This window comes from Phaseolus vulgaris, chromosome 1, assembly GCF_051622355.1.
Source record: "Phaseolus vulgaris cultivar YP4 chromosome 1, ASM5162235v1, whole genome shotgun sequence".
NCBI classification, from domain to species: Eukaryota; Viridiplantae; Streptophyta; class Magnoliopsida; order Fabales; family Fabaceae; genus Phaseolus; species Phaseolus vulgaris.
In genome coordinates, this window is record NC_143498.1 from 19,051,714 (window position 1) to 19,063,318 (window position 11,605).

Sequence of the window (11,605 nt, forward strand, 5' to 3'; positions counted from 1 at the left end):
GCAGTGAAAATTTCCAGCAGCACACACACAAATATCAGATTTGAAAAACAGTGAAACACAAAACTGCAAGCTTCAATTTCAAGCAAGTAATTAAGGTTCAATTGATAGCATGCTAATTAATTGAGTGATCTTTGCAAACAAGCTGTTCCAGTGGCTTTTAACAGACTATGAATGTTCTTCTTGATGTTAAGCAATTTTCCAGAAATTAAGAACATTTAATCACAGAACAGCAAGCTACAACTTTAAGCAATTGTTTAAGGTTCAATTAATGGCGTTGACAGTTTCTTGAGCAACCTATCACAGTCAATCTGTTCCAGTGGCTTTTAGCAGATTTTATATGTTTTTATCAGATTAAAACAGTTTTTTCAGAAATCAAGAACAGTATGCACTGTGCCCAGAAAGAACAGATTTTTCAATTGAACAAATTTATTTCTCTGCTGTTTTATCAATTATGCAGAAACGAAATTGCAGAGTGAAGGAGAGAATGAACACAAACAATTATACTGGTTCACTCAACCTGAGCTACATCCAGTCTTCACCAACAACAGGTGGAATTCACTAACACACAGTACAATCAAGTACACTTCCCACTGTTCTTGAAACCTACAAGAACTTAGGTACTCTTGCTGAAAAAACCTATTTCAGCACTCATACACACACATCCACTCTCCAAGAACACCTATCAAGAAGAGGATTCAACCAAACTATTACAAGTAATAAGAAGTGAAACGACTACACCTGATTGAGGTAACAAAGATCAGCCTTAAACCAGTAGGCAAGATTGCTAGAACAGTAGCTGCACCTCACACCAAACTTTTGGAACCAAACCAAGAACAAGCACTTTGTGATTTTTGAAATCTTTGAAGAACAAATGCTAATCCTTGAAAACACTTAACTCTCTGCTGTTAAAACTTGTTTTTTGCAAATGTATGAACTGTTTGAATTGTTATTTTACTCAGAAAACAAGTTTGCATTTTATAGAAGGCCAGCTTATAACAGAATTTTGAAAAACAGTTAAAGCTGTTATAAAATGAACAGATTGAAAATAAAATGAACTGATTTATTTTCAAAAGCAGTTAGAGAGTTTGTTAAGTGAGGAGACTTAGTCAACCATTCTGGTGCTGAGATAAAACTGAAAAACGTTTAAGCTTGACATGGCACCAGAGGCAAAAAAGAATCTATTCATTTACAGATGAACAGATTTATTTTTCAAAACGAAAACAGAGAAAGTTTAACTATTTGAAACTCAGTCGTTTTGAAAAGAAGAAGACTTAGTCAAAATACCTGATGCACAAAATAAATTTTTTACAAGACTTTAGCCAAGGCATCAGTGAAGAAAATGAATCTGTTTATTTAGAAAAGAACAGATTTATTTTTATGCAGTAAAACGTGTTTTTGTGTAAAACATGTGCAAAACAGTTTTAGAAAACTTATGCTTGTTCTTAACACATGGCCAGTGGTTATGAGGTGAGTTACTCAGCAAAAAGCTACTCTTAGACAACCTCTAAGCACTAACTAAGACATTCTTAAAGGAAAGAACAAATACATGGAAAGTACATAAATGTCTTCATCAAACACAACATACAAGTCTTCATCAAACACAATCTTGAAGGGGCAGCAACCATCTTCAACAATCTCCCCCTGTTTGATGGAGACAAATCCCCATAGCTAACCTCATAGCATCGTTGCTTTAAGTACCTGCACTGCACCAGACTTTAAACCAGAAAACAGCAATATTGCATAACATGCAGAATTTGTTTAAAGGTGCAGAATCAACTCCCTGTTTCAGCTAGCATCACCTAGCATGGTGAGCTATTTTTCTCCCCCTTTGGATTCATCAAACAGCATATAGGGATAGGGAATAAAGGGATATAAAGCAGAAATTATAACCATAATAGTTCAGAACCAGAAAACCAAATTGTTCAACATTACATAAACTTGAAAACTGATAATGAAAGCATTAAAAGCAGAAAAACAAACTACTGATCCTTGTAGTAAAGCTCTGCAAGCTGTGCCTGAACCCCTTCAATCTGATGATCAAGGTGTTGGAACCTTGCATGAGTAGCCTCAAAGTGTGCCCTTTGTTCTGCAGACATGACATCAAGACGGTACAACACTTGCCTCTCAAACATAGACATTGGTTCTCCACGGTATTCTGGACTTTGATAGGCAACTATGGCATTTGCAGCAACTTCCTCATGTTCAGATTGGGCAGCAGGAGAGTCATCATCCATAGGAATAGCTTCATCCTCATCTTCATGTTCTGCTTGAGTGTCCTTCTCCTTGAGGACCACCCACTTGTTTTCAATTTTGTGAAAACCCATTTTGGTGAGAGTTGAAGTATCAATCTCACTTACAGCTTTGATAGGGTCGTTTCTCTCATTTGTAACATCAATACCAAAGTAATCAATTAATTTGGAAACAAGAATAGCATAGGGAAATTTGTAATCAGCCAACCTTTTTGACTTCAGCATGTGTTCGTTGACAATGAACACCCAGTTTACCTTAATCTGGTTCATGATGCAATATAGGAGAATAAGATCCTCTTCATGTAGGACAACATGGTTTGTTCCTCTTGGAATCAGTTGCCAAGCTATGATGTATGCAACTAAACGTGGAGTGAGGTTCAAATGCCCTGCATGGAACCTGTTTATGCTTTCTGTAGGATTCCTCATGCAACTTTTGTAATATTGCAGCTTGTTGAATTCTGAAATTCCACTGGTATTTCCTTTCCCTACTTTCAGTCCAGCATATTTTATTCCAGCCACAGAATTCCATACCTCACTTGTGATCTTCATCTTTGTCCCTTTCACGTAAGAGACAATATTCTTCCCATCCAATGTGAGGTTAATATAAAACACCTTAACCAAGTCAGGATAGACATTACCCGTTAATTCCAGCATCTTTTTCAGTTTCTGGTGCTTCAACACAGTCCTTGTTTCTACCAGTTTTTCAGATTTCAGCCAGTTGAAATCCAGCACCTTGGGTATGTTGATCTGCTTCCTGCTTGTTTCATGAATGTAGGCATTGATGCCTTCTTCATTTCCAGCGAACCATCCTTCTAACACACCTTGAGAAGTGGTTTGCTTTCCCTTGCCTTTCTGTTTTTGTCTTGAAGACGAAGCCATGGTAACCTGAATTCTTTTCTTGATTTCAAATGGTGAGAATAGAAAGAGAATGGCCAATGTGGGTAGCAAGTATTCACACAGATTTATAGCAGAATAAATGGATTGATATGGCAGTTATGAGTGGATATGCATGAAGATATTATGCTTCTGAATTTTGTGCAGAGTATCTTTGAAAATAAGCACCAAATCTTTAGGGTCACGATGCATACACTCAAATTCTTATTGAGCACCCAAACCATCAAATCGGTTACATAACCATGACCAAAACCGTCAAAGGTACAGAGGTTAATGCCCACTAAATCAGTCAAGCAGTCAAAGATCAGAATTTCTCTTTCCTAGTCATCAATGCGTATCAGTGCAGAAAATAAACACATTTAATTGCGAATAAACAGATTTAATTTTTTACTGCTAGGTACAATTGACATTTATAATACCCAATTCATTAAGCAGAAAATTAAACCTATCTTTGGCTAATGGTTTTGTGAACAAATCAGCAAGTTATAAATCAGTACCAATGAACTTAATATCACATGTTCCATTAGATATGTATTCCCTTAGAAAATGATGCCTTATTTCAATGTGTTTGGTTCTTGAATGCATGACAGGATTTTTGGTTAAGTTGATTGCACTTGTATTATCACACAGCAGAGGTATATGGTTAAGTAAGATACCAAAATCATTCAATTGTTGTCTAAGCCATATAGTTTGAGCACAGCAACTCCCTGCTGCAATGTATTCTGCTTCAGCAGTGGAAAGAGCTACACAAGCCTGCTTTTTGCATTGCCATGAGATCAAGCTTGATCCAAGCAAATGATAGGTTCCACTTGTGCTCTTCCTATCAATTTTGCAACCTGCAAAATCTGAATCAGAATACCCAGTCAAGCTTAATGAAATGTTACCTGGATACCACAAGCCAACTTCTTTAGTTCCTTGCAAATACTTCAAAATCCTTTTGACAGCATTGTAGTGTGATTCTTTAGGAGCAGACTGAAACCTTGCACACATGCACACTGCAAACATTATATCTGGCCTGCTGGCAGTAAGATACAGCAGTGATCCTATGAGTCCTCTGTATTTGGTTTCATCAACAGAAATTCCAGCTTCATCATGATCCAAATGACAGCTTGTTGAGAAGGGTGTGCTGATAGGTTTACACTTGTCCATTTCAAATTTCTTTAGCAAATCCTTGCAATACTTGGCTTGACTCAAGAAAATGCCATCCTTGAGTTGTTTGACCTGCAAACCTAGAAAATAGTTCAACTCACCCATCATTGACATTTCAAACTCACTCTTCATGACTTTCACGAAAGCTTCACACAATTCTCCATTGTTTGATCCAAAAATGATGTCATCCACATATACTTGGACTAGAATTGAGTCATCTCCTTTCTTCTTAATGAACAAGGTCTTATCTGATGTGCCTCTTTCATAGCCTTGTGAGGTTAGAAAATCACTTAGCCTCTCATACCATTGCCTAGGAGCTTGCTTGAGTCCATAGAGAGCCTTTTGGAGTTTGAACACATATTCTGGATGTTGATGGTCTTCAAAACCTGGTGGTTGTGAGACAAATACCTCTTCATTTATATAGCCATTTAGAAAGGCACTCTTCACGTCCATTTGAAATAGCTTGAACCCTTTGATGCATGAAAAGGCAAGCAGTAGTCTAACAGCTTCTAACCGAGCCACTGGTGCATATGTCTCATCATAGTCTATCCCTTCTTCTTGATTGTACCCTTTAGCTACAAGCCTAACCTTGTTTCTGATGATCACTCCATGCTCATCCATTTTGTTTCTAAATACCCATTTTGTTCCAATTACATTCATCTCAGGTATTCTAGGAACAAGAGTCCAGACCTCATTAAGAGCAAACTGATTCAGTTCCTCTTGCATAGCTAAAATCCAGTTACTGTCCTTGAGAGCTTCCTTCAAATTCTTGGGTTCAACTTGAGATACAAAGGCCATTGCTTCACAGAAATTGTTCAAGGATTTTCTAGTTGACACTCCTTTCTCAATGTTCCCAATGACATTATCAAGGGTTAAGTCTCTTGGGGTTTTCCACTCTTTTGGCAAACCTGCAGCTGCAGTAGATTCTTGTATAGCATGTGTATCAGCAGTATCAAAATGAATCGATTCATTTTGATTTAAAACAGATTTAAATTCATTACTGTCAGGTTCATCAGCAGCTTTAGATATACTATGATCAGTTTCATCAAACACAACATGCATTGATTCTTCTACTATGAGCAACCTTTTATTGAAGACTCTATATGCATGACCATTCAAAGCATAACCAATGTGCACACCTTCATCAGATTTAGCATCAAACTTACCAAGATTTTCTTTGCCATTATTCAATACAAAGCATTTACACCCAAATACTCTAAGGTGACTCACACTAGGTTTTCTGCCCTTATACAATTCATATGGGGTTTTCTTAAGAATTGGTCTTATTAAGGTCCTATTTAAGACATAACCTGCAGTATAAACAGCATCAGCCCAAAAATACTTAGGTAGCTTAGATTCATTTAACATAGTTCTAGCTAGTTCCTCTAGTGATCTATTTTTCCTTTCAACTACACCATTTTGTTGGGGTGTCCTAGGAGCTGAAAAGGTATGAGCTATCCCATGCTTCTCACAGAACCTCTCAAACTTAGCATTTTGAAACTCTCCCCCATGATCACTTCGAATTGATTTAATGCAGCAACCATTTTCATTTTGCAGAATTTTTGCCAATCTCTTAAAAGCAGAATAAGCATCATGTTTTTGTGCAAGAAATAGAGTCCATGTAAATCTAGAGTAATCATCCACAACAACCAAAGCATACAAATTTCCAGCCAAGCTAGCAACTCTAGATGGACCAAATAAGTCCATATGCAACACATCCAATGGATTTTTTGTAGAGACAATATCCTTTAACTTGAAAGAGGATTTGATTTGTTTACCTTTCACACAAGCATCACAAAGCCTGTTATCCTGAAATTTAATGTTAGGTAAACCAGAAACTAAATCTTTAGATTTCAATTTATTCAAGTGATTTGTGTGTATGTGAGCTAACCTCCTGTGCCACAACCAAGACTCATCACTTCTGGACAGCAAGCACTCATTTGAAGAGTTAGTTTCCATGATATTCAACAAGTAAATGTTATTCACTCTCTTACCAGTAAACAATGCCTTACTAGATGAATTACTTGAGATTGTGCAGCCACTTGACTCAAAATTCACTTTGTATCCTTTGTCACAAAGCTGACTTATGCTGAGAAGACTATGCTTGAGTCCTTCTACATACAGCACGTTCTCAATGGTTGTTGAATTCCCAGTTCCAACAGTTCCTCTGCCCAAAATTCTCCCTCGGTTATTATCACCATAGGTCACATGTCCTGCTTTGAGCTTTAAGCTGGTGAACTTTGTAAGATCTCCAGTCATATGCTTGGAACAGCCACTGTCCAAGTACCACTGGTTTTTCTTGCTTCCAATTGATTCAGAGCTTGACTCCTCATCCTTCATCATGAAACACAGATTGTTCTCCTCATCTTCTGTTGAAGAGCTGCTAGTTGAGGATACTTCATTTTCCTCCCATGAGATGTAGGCTCTTCTTCCTTTGTTCCTTTCAAATTTCTTGCTGGCAGATTTGTCCCTTGTTTGATTGTCTGGACAATCTGTTTTGATATGCCCTGTTTTGCCACATCCAAAGCAAGTATATTTAGAGGAATTTGAATCATTGGGTTTAGGATACCTTTTTTTCTGCTGGTTCCTGTTTTTGCTTTTCTTCCTCAGGAATTTGCTGAATCTTTTTGTAAGAAGGCTGATTGTATCATCATCTTCAACATCTTCTTTTTCTTCCTTGATCTCATCCAATTCAGTTGCTTTCAGTGCAAGCCCTTTGGGTTTTCTCTCTGTTGTTTCCTGCTCTTTAAGTCTTTTAAGCTCTAGCTCATGCTCCATCAGCTTTCCAAACAGTGCAGCAGTTTCCAGTTTTGACAGATCACGGCTTTCAGAGATAGCTGTCACCTTTGGTTGCCAGCTTCTGTCGAGGCACTTCAATATCTTTGTGTTGAGCTCCTCTCTGTCAAATTCTTTTCCCAAGCCAGTGAGGTGATTCACAATGTGGGTGAATCTCTTCTGCACATCAGTAATGCTCTCCTCGGGTTGCATTCTGAACAGCTCATATTCTTGGATGAGTGCATGTTTCCTTGACCTTTTCACCTCTTCAGTACCTTCATGAGTCACTTCTAAGACTTCCCACATCTCCTTAGCTGACTTACATTGAGATATCCTGAAGAACTCATCCATGGTCAATGCAGAGGTTATGATGTTCTTGGCCACAAGATCATGTTGAGCCTTCCTCCTTTCGGTCTCATTCCATTCTGATCTTGACTTTTCAACTTGTTCATCCTTGACAACCTGCATTGGCACATAAGGTCCATTGACCACAGCTTCCCAAATTAATGCATCAATGGATTCCATAAAAATTCTCATTCTAACTTTCCAAAATGCATAATTCATTCCATTAAACATAGGTGGTCTATTAACAGCAGAACCTTCAGCAAAAAGCACATTGAACTCAGACATTATTACAAACAAACTTGATTAAAATACAAGTCCTAGCTCTTGATACCAATTGTTGGGTTTAATAGTGCCAAAGTTCAAGAGGGGGGGTGAATTGACCTTTTAAAACTTCTTCGCAGAAACAGTGTTTAACCCAGTTTTACAGAAAATAAATCGATTTATGTGAAAATGAACAGATTTATTTCAGCAATATTTTTGTTTGAAGAGCTTTTAATTCAGCAAGATTAATCACAAGATTATGCAGTGAAAATTTCCAGCAGCACACACACAAATATCAGATTTGAAAAACAGTGAAACACAAAACTGCAAGCTTCAATTTCAAGCAAGTAATTAAGGTTCAATTGATAACATGCTAATTAATTGAGTGATCTTTGCAAACAAGCTGTTCCAGTGGCTTTTAACAGACTATGAATGTTCTTCTTGATGTTAAGCAATTTTCCAGAAATTAAGAACACTTAATCACAGAACAGCAAGCTACAACTTTAAGCAATTGTTTAAGGTTCAATTAATGGCGTTGACAGTTTCTTGAGCAACCTATCACAGTCAATCTGTTCCAGTGGCTTTTAGCAGATTTTATATGTTCTTATCAGATTAAAACAGTTTTTTCAGAAATCAAGAACAGTATGCACTGTGCCCAGAAAGAACAGATTTATTTTCAATTGAACAGATTTATTTCTCTGCTGTTTTATCAATTATGCAGAAACGAAATTGCAGAGTGAAGGAGAGAATGAACACAAACAATTATACTGGTTCACTCAACCTGAGCTACATCCAGTCTTCACCAACAACAGGTGGAATTCACTAACACACAGTACAATCAAGTACACTTCCCACTGTTCTTGAAACCTACAAGAACTTAGGTACTCTTGCTGAAAAAACCTATTTCAGCACTCATACACACACATCCACTCTCCAAGAACACCTATCAAGAAGAGGATTCAACCAAACTATTACAAGTAATAAGAAGTGAAACGACTACACCTGATTGAGGTAACAAAGATCAGCCTTAAACCAGTAGGCAAGATTGCTAGAACAGTAGCTGCACCTCACACCAAACTTTTGGAACCAAACCAAGAACAAACACTTTGTGATTTTTGAAATCTTTGAAGAACAAATGCTAATCCTTGAAAACACTTAACTCTCTGCTGTTAAAACTTGTTTTTTGCAAATGTATGAAATTGTTATTTTACTCAGAAAACAAGTTTGCATTTTATAGAAGGCCAGCTTATAACAGAATTTTGAAAAACAGTTAAAGCTGTTATAAAATGAACAGATTGAAAATAAAATGAACTGATTTATTTTCAAAAGCAGTTAGAGAGTTTGTTAAGTGAGGAGACTTAGTCAACCATTCTGGTGCTGAGATAAAACTGAAAAACGTTTAAGCTTGACATGGCACCAGAGGCAAAAAAGAATCTATTCATTTACAGATGAACAGATTTATTTTTCAAAACGAAAACAGAGAAAGTTTAACTATTTGAAACTCAGTCGTTTTGAAAAGAAGAAGACTTAGTCAAAATACCTGATGCACAAAATAAAATTTTTACAAGACTTTAGCCAAGGCATCAGTGAAGAAAATGAATCTGTTTATTTAGAAAAGAACAGATTTATTTTTATGCAGTAAAACATGTTTTTGTGTAAAACATGTGCAAAACAGTTTTAGAAAACTTATGCTTGTTCTTAACACATGGCCAGTGGTTATGAGGTGAGTTACTCAGCAAAAAGCTACTCTTAGACAACCTTTAAGCACTAACTAAGACATTCTTAAAGCAAAGCACAAATACATGGAAAGTACATAAATGTCTTCATCAAACACAACATACAAGTCTTCATCAAACACAATCTTGAAGGGGCAGCAACCATCTTCAACACTTGTAACCTTAATGCTAGGAGCGTATAACAGAACATTTATACTCCAATTAGCAGTTTGAAAACATTTATTGTAAAAGCCAAATCAATTTCAAATCATTTAAAACAGATTTAACAAACTTAACGAAATTCTGTTAAAACAGTTAAAAAAATAGTCGGTTGTTTTGTCGAAATAACCGATTAAATTGGTTTGACAGTAAAGTCAACCAAATTCAAATATGCCAAAACCAATTTAAAAAAACCTTAAGTATGAAACAACCGATTTAAACGATAAAACTACTGGTTTTTTTTCTGCTTCTTCATAAAACACTATTTTCAAAAAGATTTGAATTAAACCAACTTTGGATTCAAACTAAGAGTGAATTAACAAATTCAAACTACCCTCGAACACACCCAACTAAGCTAAAAAATAGTCTTCAAGCAATCCATGGAGATTTGGAGTCATCAAAGCTCTTCTTCAACACCCAAGTCTTAAGAATATCATTGATACGTATGTACACTATAAACTTAACTCTGTATGTTACTAATTAACCATCTACTAACGAAGTTTTTTGTATTAACCAGTTCATGGCATGGATATAACATCCTAAGAGGTCGATCCAATTCAAATTTTCAAAATTTGAGCTGGATAAGACTAAATGTTTTTAATTTTTTTCTTTCTTTTTATTATTTATCAATATACTAAATTTTACTTTTTCTTGAATTATTGTGTAATAAACAACCAAAAAGCTATGAGTGTGGCTATTACGTTATGCAATGGAGGATTACCATTGTAAGACTAGGCCTTAAAAGTGCGACTATTACCATAGTCACACTCATAAATGTGATTTACAAGGACGGCTATGGTAAACCTAACCCTTGTATAGTATTCTAGAAATTTTTCCAAATTAATTCATAACGTATCGAATAGGATAAAGGTGGAGAAAAAAGGGTCTTATCTGTCAGACAACCCTGTGACCATCCCAGTCATAATGAATGGGAACAATCCTCTGCAGCTAAGATGTATCTAATACATAGAGAAGACACAACACACCATTAATCACGCTCTGATCACAGGGTTAGGTTTCATCCACCAGACTTCAGTTCCTGTCTCTTAGAACTCAAGGATACAGAGATAAGGTCGTGACCAAGTGCATTGGGTGTACCTTTACAAACTTGTTTTCTTTTTCTAAGGTTTTCAATGTGGGACTATGTTAGCTGTTGCCAAGGTAAACAGTTCCCGTGTATCTGGTTTCTTATTGCGTACTATCTGAAGCTGAAGATGATGTTTGCGGTAATGACTTTTGATCAGGTTTTTTATGTGGATTATGAAAAGTTCAAAGGAAATATCTTTTGAAGAAAGATTTTAGAGTGAAGGATACGGGGTCGAGGAGTCCAACAGCCTTTGTGGATATTTTTCTTGCATCTGGTGCCAAACATTGATCATTACGAGCGGTGAGTTTAAAAAAACTGAAATCAGCACAAAAGCTTTCAAAGGAAACTAGACTAAAAGAAACCCACCACTTTCCCACTTCTTCATGATCCATGATGCCAGCAGACAGAAGCAACACTATCTCTCAATACAACTATCATGCGTTACCAATAATAAACTTCAAACTCAAAATATAAAACATTGAAAAAATTACACACAACTTGGAATAAACTCACCTGAACCTCCATAAAACGAACTCAGTAGGGAGAAAAAAAAATTTGGACAATTTCTCGATTTGTGCGTGTCATCCTTGCGCAGGAGCCATGCTAATCTTCTTTGTATCGTTCCAATTTTATCAGATGTCCCCAAAGGGACAATCATGGGCGTAGTTGGCTTCATTATAAACACTAATGCTTTCGTAACATTACAAGGTGTGGGACTTCAACGGAACCAAACATCTTCCACCAGTGCAAGGAAAGTAGAGTATGCATAACAACATCATCCAGTGGAAATAGAGAAGATAATGTGTGTAGTTGTTTCTTAAGCTGAGCAGAGAAAGATATATTTTTGTGTTTTAGAAACGCAACAATAAGGCCCCGTTTGGATCCATGTATTGGTGCGGGTGAAGGTGCAA

At 36.5% G+C, this 11,605-nt stretch overlaps 2 non-coding genes across 2 annotated transcripts; both read right to left on the reverse strand.

The window, feature by feature from the left end:
* Positions 1-10,495: 10,495 nt before the first annotated feature.
* LOC137816770 (small nucleolar RNA U3) lies at positions 10,496-10,684 on the reverse strand. The gene has a single exon (XR_011081882.1). It is a non-coding gene; the product is annotated as a small nucleolar RNA U3 (small nucleolar RNA).
* A 559-nt stretch (positions 10,685-11,243) lies between these two features.
* Positions 11,244-11,346, reverse strand: LOC137816778 (U6 spliceosomal RNA). Its single transcript, XR_011081889.1, has one exon. It is a non-coding gene; the product is annotated as a U6 spliceosomal RNA (small nuclear RNA).
* Positions 11,347-11,605: the final 259 nt, after the last annotated feature.